At 37.8% G+C, this 10,112-nt stretch overlaps 1 long non-coding RNA gene across 1 annotated transcript in view; it reads right to left on the bottom strand.

Annotated features, from left to right (window-relative positions):
- LOC111744881 overlaps positions 1–9,575 on the bottom strand; it is an 18,352-nt gene extending 8,777 nt beyond the window's left edge. Inside the window, exon 1 of the long non-coding RNA XR_002782376.1 lies at positions 8,987–9,575. This is a non-coding gene — a long non-coding RNA (uncharacterized LOC111744881). The remainder of the gene's footprint in view (positions 1–8,986) is intronic.
- Between the last annotated feature and the right edge of the window lie 537 nt (positions 9,576–10,112).

Genomic DNA, 10,112 nt, shown 5'->3' with positions numbered 1-10,112 from the left:
TAAACAGTTAAAATATGGGGTTTTAGCAAGATAAAAATATTCAAATAGAAAAAGAATGAAAGAAATTCACCAAGTGTCAACAATTGTTGTCACTAGATAATGGCATATTACGTGATTTTCATTTTCCTTTTTAACTTTGATGTTTTCTGAATTTTCCACAAAGAGCATATGTTAAAATTATATTACATATTACTACTACATATTATTTCACCCCATATTGGATGAATGGATGGGGAAAGGAAGTGTTTACACAGGAGAAAGTTCACTTTCAATAAACTAAAAATGAAAACTTCTGCATTATATGCTATAGATATATGTGCATATAAACTATGCTATAGATTCTTCAGAAATGTCTGATTGTCAATAGCAAGAAATTTTAAACTATCTTAATTCCTAATAAATGAAGCCAATTAGATTCCTAATAAATGAAGCCATTAAATGTGTAATTTGCAAATGCCAGTGACAACTTTAAATCGGTCCAAATGGTGGTGGGATCCCTGACTCAACATTGCCCCCTTCCTGTGGTTATAGTATCTCTCTCTGGGACAAGGACAACCCTATGCCAACCAAATTCCAGGGAGAAAACTGGAGCTTAACAGGGGGTTCCTTGGGTTACTAGGGTTCAAAGAGTCACTTGCTCAAGTAGAAGTTGAGAGACACATGAATCAACAACAGCCCCTGTGGAAATGACTTCAAGCTCTTAGCTGACAATAGGCTCAGCATGAGTCATTCCAGTGACATGGGCCCTTAGCTGAATTCAGAGCAGGATTCTATTGGGGATGAGGACCATGATGATCCTCCTCTCCTTGAAGCCCATCAGCCTCCTCCATCCACAAAAAATACTTTCAGTTCTGGGTGCTGTACTGTAAAAGGGACAGGAGAGAAAGGAATCAAAATGCTGAGGGCCTTCAAGCCATGCCCCAGGCAGAACGCTTGGAAAAGCTGAGAAAGAAAACCCAGAGGAACACACCAGCTGCTTTGAAATAACTGATAAGCTATCATGTTCAGGTGAATTAAACTTATTCATGTGGTTTTGCAAGAAGGAGCTATGACCAGCGTGCTGGAGCTAGGATTGCAATACAATTGAGACAGATCTTGAGACAAGAAAAAGGCTTTCTGAGTAGTCTGAATTTGCGGAAGATGCACTGGCCTTGAAACTGCTCCTCAAAGTGTGGTCCATGGAACCACAGCGTGGGCTTCATGGGAAACCCATTAGAAAAGTGCTGGGTCTCAGAGCCAGTGCACACCCATGATATTTCAGAAAATCAGAACAGGCAGCTTTAAATGATGCAACTCAAATGCACTTTCCAGTTGGAGGGGCCCTGGTGTAGACTGCCCACCTGGGGAGAGAATGTGCCCTGGAGACAAATGCAAGGCTGGGCTACCCTCCTTCAGGAGACTGTGTGGAACTCATACTGGAGGGCTGAGAAAGATTTACGAGTCGGAGTGTTCACTGAAGCAGAGTTTGAATTAGAAAAATAAAAAGAAAGTAATCGAAATCTGGTAAAAAAGCTATAATAAGAAAATATTATGCAACTATTAAAAATGATATTTCAGAGAAATATTGAAGAACATTAAAAATGTTCATAATACTGTACATTAAGGGAAAATAAATTACAAAATAAATTACAAAATAATATACACAATGGGAGAGCTACCATACATAATATTAACTTAAAAATAATTATGAAAAAGTTAAAAATATAATTAAAATGTTATGTAGCCTATGGAGACTGATTTTTTTAAATGTTTATTATAAAAGTAACAATTGTTCATCATAAAATTTGAAAAATGGTAAACACTATAAAGAAGAAACTAAAAACAATTTATTATCTAACTCCCAAAGATAATCATTGTTATCATTTTGGTATATTTCTTTTTATTCCTTATTCTATGTGAACTAAATGTAGTTTAAACATTTATTTTTCTGATAGATAGAGAATTTAGAAAATCAGAAAAGTATAAAGGAGAAATTTTAAATATTCAGACATAATCGCTATTAATATTTCTATCTAGCTTATGTTTTTATGTAGAAATGTAAAAATATATTTTTAAACCAAGTTGGGATTATATTGTAAAATCAATTTTATATCCAGATTTTTTATTTATAGTGAGACTATTTCTGTATTATTAAATATTATTTGAACACAAATTAAGTGGCTGTATCACATTTTATCCTGTAAATATACATACTTTATTGCCTAGTCACATGTTAATCAATATTTAGATTGTTTCATAGTCTTCACTGGTTTAGATCTATAATTAAAACTCTTACTTATACATCCCTGATTATTTTATTAGAATGAGTCCTAGAATTGGGATTACCTTGAGGTCAAAGGGCATGAACTCTTTCTAGGTATAACCTTCTTTCAGAAAGGTGAGACTCTCCAACTCCCTGCATGCCCACTAGCCTTTCTTTTCCTGAAAGCTGACAGCAGACTGGCAAGTTCTGGACTCAGAGATTTTCTTGGAATTAATATTTTTTAAATGACATTCATATTCAGTTTCTTCCATAGCTGTTTGCTTATTCTGATACACTACTTTCATCAATCGACTTTGGTAATTTATATTTCCCCAGAAAAAATTTCCACTTCATTAAGAATTACAGATTTAATAGAACAGTGTTGAACATCTTATGCTGTTAATTTCTTCCCAACTGATACAGTATTCTCTTTCTCATCTCTATTTCTAGTTATTATGGGAGATTCTCCCCCCATTTTTTAGCTTAATTATATCACCAGATTAGTATTTCAAAGAATTAACCCTTTAATGTATTATCAATTCAAACTTATTTGACTTATTTATTTTTATAATTCCTTTAGAGAATAACATCCAAAGTCTAGAAAAAAGAAAAGCTATTTTTCTTGCATATCCAAGAAAAATTAACACAAAAATAAAATAAACTGACTGCTTTCTGTCTCCAAATCTAATTAGGAAAGTTTTATTATTTTTATTATGTGGAGAACTTAAATTCCTAAGGAAAAAAACTTACTAACCAAAAAGATTAATGGGTATATACTTGCATATACAGTTCATCGAAGAAAAAATTTTAAATTCACTTATTAAAATATTTCTCATGAATTGAATTAGAAAAATATAACAGTAAATAAATAACCTCATATTAGTCAGGTTTTCATAGAATTCATTGCCTTTTTTTAATAATAGCTTTATTGAGCTATAATTCACATACCATGCAGTTTATCTTTTTAAAATATACAATTCGGTGGTTTTTAATATATTCACAGAGTTGTACAACCATATCACTAACTCATTTTAGAACATTTTCATCACCCCAGAAAGAAATACTGTCCCCATTAGCAGTCATTCCCCATTCCATTCTCCCCCAGCCACAGACAACCACTAACCTACTTTCTGCCTCTATAGAGCTGCATATTGTGGACATTTCAAATAAATGGACATACAATATGTGATCTTTTATGACTGGCTTCTTTCATTTACCATAATGTTATCAGGGTTCATTCATATTGTAGCATGCATCAATATTTCAATCTTTTTCATTGCCAAATAATATTCCACTGTGTGGATATACTATATTTTGCTTATTCATTCATCATTTCCTGGGCATTTCGAGATGTTTCCACTCTTTGGTGATTGTGAACATTCACATACAAGTTTTCATGTGGAAGGACATTATCATTGTCTTTTACACAGCCGAAGTCTATAAATTGGATGCAACTTTTTGACAAAATCATATATAAAATGTCCATTTCTTTTCACTTCCGTAATCCTACTTCTCAGAATCTGATTCAAATAAATAAATAATAAACAATGCGGGAAAACATTAAGCAGAAAGCTGCTGATCATGATATTATTTAAGCCTAACCCATTTGTCCTGCTTCTCCAGCAAAAGGTGCAAAAATGAGGCCCCAATTTCTTTATAACTGAAATGACTGGGACACATTACTGCCTTTCTTTCATCTCAAGAGGCTTTTCCACAGAGAAAATCGGTCCAAAGGGGCTCATCTCTGCCACTGTTGCTGGAGTGGCTCTCAGAGTCACTATTGGAAGAAGTCACTGTGGGCATTCGGGCACAGGCTGGCCACCCTTCTCGTTTTCCCCGGAAGGCAGGGTCTGGGTTCCTGGCCACTTCCTCCTTCAGTCCCCTTTGTCCTTCAGATGACCTCAGCGAGGATTAACTCAGTCCATCAGTGAGACCCCAAGCCAATAAATCTCTCTAAGGGCAGATTTTCCCATTCCTCCCCAACGATTTTTGAGCTCTGCCCTCCAAGGAGTCCGGGTGGAGGAGTTCACATACTGGAAGCTCCCAGAGTGTGGGGTATGCTTTGCCTTACATCTGCCTAACTACAAGAAACCACTCAAGGGGGTGCTTCCTAAAGATCAGCCCCACTGCTGGCAGCTTCTATTTTTAATTTTTAAAATGTAAATGTCATGCTTTTCTGTGAGTACGCAATCAATTTCACTCAAAAATTAAATAATACAAAGGGGTACACAGTGAAAAGCATCCTCCAATCCTGTCCCAGCCTCCTGCTTAGGGACCATGTTAGACTAACCAATATCACAATATGAGAACTGATCATACATAATCTTTGTTCACATCTTGTTTATCCTTCCCTATCAGTGCAAAATTTGGATATATCATAACTTATTTAACCAATCTCTTATTAGGTTGTTTCCAATCTTTTGCTAATCAATCAATAATGCAACCAATACCTTAATAAGGGTAAAAGGGTTCTGCACCCAAATTTCAATGCGTAGAGGGGGTTCCCCTCCCCCCCCCGCACACACACACCATCATGCAATGCTCTGGATATCAGCTGCATGTCTTTGAATTCAACTTAATTCTAACACTATCTTCTTGGAGAGAGTATCAGACCCTACGGGTTGAGGACTCAACCTACAAGACTGCTAACTCCCCATCTTCACCTGTGCTTCTCACTGACTACGGATCAGAGGTTTCCAAGAACCCCTCCTTATGTTTGATTAATTTGCTAGAGCAGCTTACAGAACTCAGGAAGTGTACTTACTGGATTACGGGCTTATTGCACAAAGATATAATTCAGGAACAGCTAAATGGAAGAGATGCATAGGTGTGATATGGGGGAAAGGGCACAGAGCTTCCATGCCCTCTTCAGGGGGTCCACTCTCTCTGATCTCAACGTGTTCATGAACTTGGAAGCTCTCTAACTCTCTCCTTCTGGGTTTTTATGGTTTTCATTACACAGACATGATTGATTAAATCACTGGCCATTGGTGATTGAACTCAATCTTTCCAGGAGGTCTAGGGGTGAGACTGAAAGTTCTAACCCTCCAATCACATAGTTGAGTCTCCTGGCAACCAGGTCCCACCCTTAGGCCAAAAGTGACCTAATTAACATAACAAAAGACACTAAGAGCTTCTTTCATCACTTAGGGAATTCCAAGGGATTTTTAGCAGCCCTGTGCCAGGAAGGGGAGAAAGATCAAATATAGTTTCCTTATTATAAATCATAATATCACAGAGGCACCATTGTTCATGACAAATTAATGAGCTAAATGCTCAATTAAAGGGTATGTAAGCATTAATTTTGGTAGATATCACCAATTTTCTCTCCATAGACATTTAGTAACTCAGCTAACCAGGAGGCAGTGACTATCAGGTCTTTGCCAATCTGAGAGATAAAGACAAAGACTAGTACTTTCTGGGTTGTTTTCATGTGACTTTCTCTTAGTGAACATTTCTAAAAGATATTTAAAAATGATTTGTGTTTCCTTTTCTGTGACTTGTTGGTACATAGTCCTTGCTCATTTTCTTACTAGGTTATTGGCTTGTTTCCTTACCAATTTGTAGGAAGTCTTTATATATTAGGGAAATTAGCCTTTTCTAAATTTGGAATTGAAAATGTATTCCCAGTTTGTCATTTGTCTTTTGACTGCATGTATAGTAAATTCTGCCATGAAGGAATTAGATTTTTATATAATCATATTTATCCATTTTTTATTTTATGGATTCTGGACTTAGTTTCACACTTGGACAAAATTTCTACTTATAAAATATTAAAAAATTCTCCAATGGATTTTTCAAGTACTTTTATAGTTTCTTTTTTTTCTCTTTTTTTTTCTTTTTGGACATCTAAATATTTAGTGCATTTGGAATTTATCCCAGTGAAAGTTATGGATCCAAGTTTTTTCCCCCCAGATGGCTACTCAGTTGTCCTCAACACTACTTTTAAAAATTATCTATATTTTTCCCTTTAATTTGTACATCATTATCATCTATTAACTTTCCCTGGCAACATTCAAATGATAGCTTCTTCTAGTTAAAAAGAAATACTGAGATATAAACCTAAAAGCAACAAATGAACAGGACAAACAAACAAGAGACTTGTGGGCATGAATGGGGGAAGGAGGGAGGTAGATGGGGTAAAAGGGGTCAAATCTGTGGGGACTGAAAGAAATCTAACTATGGGAGGTGAAATTTTAAAGAAAAAATAAAAAATAAAAATAAAAATAAAGAAATACCAGGTGTAGTTACCCTACTTCATTTTCTTTCCCCAATACATTTATAAATTAATACCAGGAATACCTTAAATATTTGGTAACAGAGACCAACAATAGAATTCTAGTAAGAGTGTAATCTTGTAAATAATTTTGATGAAATACTGTGCAATCTTTAAAGCAATGATTATAAAGATTATGTCAAAACATGGGAGAAATGCTTCAGATTTCTGCAATTCCTGACAAATGCAATTGTCAAGTGAAAAACAAAAAAGGATATAAATTTTACGCAAACCAGGAATGACCACATTCTGAAAACATGTGTAGCAAAGAATCGTATGAGCAATACACCAGAAGGATAATAGTGGTTTTGCTGGGATGAGAGACAAGAGATTCCCCCCACCTTTCTTCCCCTGAATTTTCTGTAAAGTGGTATTATCAGTAAAATTTTCAAATTTACTTTTTAATAATGGCAAATTGTTCACATGGGTTTTTTCTCCTCTGCCTCCAGATACCTCAATAATATAATTTTTAAAAATATAAAGATTACAACTCTATACACACACACACACACACACACACACACACACACACGCACACGCACACGCACACACACAAAGGGAAGAGAAAGATCTCATGGTTGAAAAATTCCAACACGTTTTGGGAGCGGGCAAGCTCATGTAGGAGTGGTGACAGACACCACGGAGCTGTGAGGAAGCGACCAGAAGACGCTGGGTGGGGTGGTGATTAAAATAAAACATGTCACTTGTGGACAGGACTCCAGACTTCCCTCCTGGGAGACATCTCTGACTCACTGTGTGTGCCCTCCAGCCAAGACATTGAGAGGTGCTCTTGCCTCTTTTCTCCCAACTGAACAAGGAGCACTGTGTTTAACATCTCTAGCGTTCACTTGGGGCTATGGGGAGGTTAATTACTGTTTGAGAAGGTATGTGAGCTGGTGGAATAAAAGACCCAACAGGCGGGAGGAGGGTTATTCCCAGTCATGTAACCCTTTAAATCCTGTGATCCTTGCAGGCAACCAGGAGCCCAGCACTTGGCTTTCCAGCTGGACAGCTGCAGGTGCAGCCTAATGCAGGTTTGGCCGAATCACTGTAAGAACATTGCTGTGAAGATATGAATGGGCGTGAGGCTTGCAGCTGAGACACCGGCCCAGGCACATCTTTGGGGAGCTGCTTCCCACAGAGCTAGTGATATGTTCTCCTTGGTCTCCTATTCAGTATGCTTATTATTCTCCAGAACTGGAGCCCTGTACAGGGCCCCTCACTGCCCTGCCTTGCTCCTACTGATCAAGAAAAGTCCAGTCTCCCTATACTGGGAGCTCCAATGCCCTAGAGTTGCTGCTCAGAACGCAATGGTCTTGTCAAGCTGTAGAAATGATCTCCAGCATGTTGATGGTGTTGGCAATCACATCTTCTTAGGAGGGGGAACACACACACACACACACCTCTGACTTCAGGAACTTACTGGTGAGCTTGAATCCAATCTCTTTTCTATGGCTTGGAAACCAGATGGGGCTAAAAATATTTGTTCATTCATTCATTCATTCATTCATTTCATCAACTGTCTTCATTCTTTCTTTAAGAGAATGAATTTCTAAGCTCAGAAATGTAGCTTTAAAGACCACAATAATCTGTTGAAAATCTACTCTACAGGTCAGTCCCAATGAAAATAAAAAGAAATACAACTCCTATTCAGAGTTAGCTAGATTATTTATACTCCTCTTAAAGATTTAAGCATTTTTTTCTCCAAAAAAACAGAAACCATGTCTGTCTTATTCACTGCTGTATATTGTATTTATTCATCAAGTAAATATTTACTGAGCACCTACCATGTGCCAGGTCCCAATTCAGGTACTAGAGACACAACAGTGAACAAAGTATCTACTTTCATGGAGCTTAGATTCCAGTAAGAGAGACAGACAATAAATAAATGAACAAATAAACCCATAATATGTAAAGCAGTGAAAAATACTTAGGAAAAATAAAGAAGGGTAAGGGCCAAGAGTGGCAGAGGATGTTATTCCACATGGGTCCGATATAGGAGAATTTTCTGATAAAGAGAAGGTGGAGCAGAGATGTGAATTAGGCGAGGAAGTGGGCTGTGGAGACATCTGGGAATAAATGGAGTCATAATTGCAAAACCTTCAAGAGAGGAACAACCAACAATGGTATGTTGGACAGTAAGGAGAAAATCGTCATAAGAGTGGAGCGAACAAAGTTGGGGTGCAGCCAGAAGTGGGAGTTGAAAAGAGAGAGTGGTATGATCATTTAGGGCCTTTTAGATAAGGACTTTGTATAAGCTTTTTACAGAAATATAACACACGTAGAGGAAAGGCCACGCATTATAAATATACGACTCAATGAATTTTCACCAACTGGATCTACCTGTTTAATCCTGACTGAGCGATGGAACATGCCAGCAACCCTGAAGCCTCTCTCCTGCCTCCTCTGTCATTATCCCCTCAAGGATAACCACTAGCTCAATGTCTATTTCTATAGATTAATTTTACCTGTTTTTGAACTTCATGCCAATGGAATCATACAGTATTACTCTTTGGTGTCTGGCTTTCCTTACTCGATGTTCTGTTTGTGAGATTTCTCTATACTGTTGTGTACAGTCATGGCTCGTTTTTTTCATTCTTGTGCGTTATTGCACTGTATAAATAAACCACAATTTCTCTCTCCAGTCTACCACTGATCAACATTTGGATTGTTTTCAGTTTGGGGGCCATTTCAAATAGCTCTGCTATGAGTATTCTCGTTTGCATCTTTGGAATGCATGAGTGTGCATTTCGGTTGAGTGGATATTCAGCGGTGGAACCATTGGGCATAGATTTTGCTTCCGGAGACACTACCAAACTGTCTTCAGACTTTGCTTTTTAATCTGAGTGGAAAGGAAAAATCATTTGAATGTTTCGAGCAGAGAAACCACACAATCTGGCCTATCTCTTTAAAGGGTCACATACTAGAAATTTTTTAGGATCACATTTTTTAAACGTTCACCGTATGACATAAAACCCACACTGACCAGCACCCGCACGAAAAGCATGACGGCAAATTTATATCTCCGGCCAGGACCTCTACTCTGAAGCACATACTCGCGTCTCCAAAGCCTACCTGACAGCTCCACATGGGTGTCTACTGGGCATCTCAAACCTTCTATGGCCCAAACCAAGCTCTCGATAGTCTGCCCCGGGTCAGCTCCTGCTACAGGGTTCTTCACCTTCATTAATGGCAGCGTCGTTCTTCTATTTACTTAGGTTGAAAACGTTAGTGTTATTGTTATCTCGATCTCCTCGAATTTTTTCATAGCCCATATCCTGTCTGTCAGTAGATCCTGTGAACTCCATCTTCAGAATATTCTAGAACCGCTGCTCACTATGCCCCCTTGCCACTACCTTCCTAGGCCACCATTATCTCTCCTCTAGACTATTTCGTTCCCCTCCTATGTGGTCTCTCGGCCCTCACCCTCTTCAGGCTACCTGAGAGAGCCTGTTGAAACATAGATTAGATCCTGTCACTTCTCTATTCAAACTCTCCTGTGGCTTTTCATATCGCGGGGTGAAAACCAAAGTCCATCCTACCACTCACAAGTCGCAGCGTGCCATGGTTCCTTTTAACCTTTGACTTTAACAC

Source organism: Pteropus vampyrus, unplaced genomic scaffold (assembly GCF_000151845.1).
Source record: "Pteropus vampyrus isolate Shadow unplaced genomic scaffold, Pvam_2.0 Scaffold143, whole genome shotgun sequence".
Taxonomy (NCBI): domain Eukaryota; kingdom Metazoa; phylum Chordata; class Mammalia; order Chiroptera; family Pteropodidae; genus Pteropus; species Pteropus vampyrus.
The sequence above is the reverse complement of the archived record's forward strand: the minus strand, read 5'-3'. Positions and strand labels throughout refer to the sequence as shown.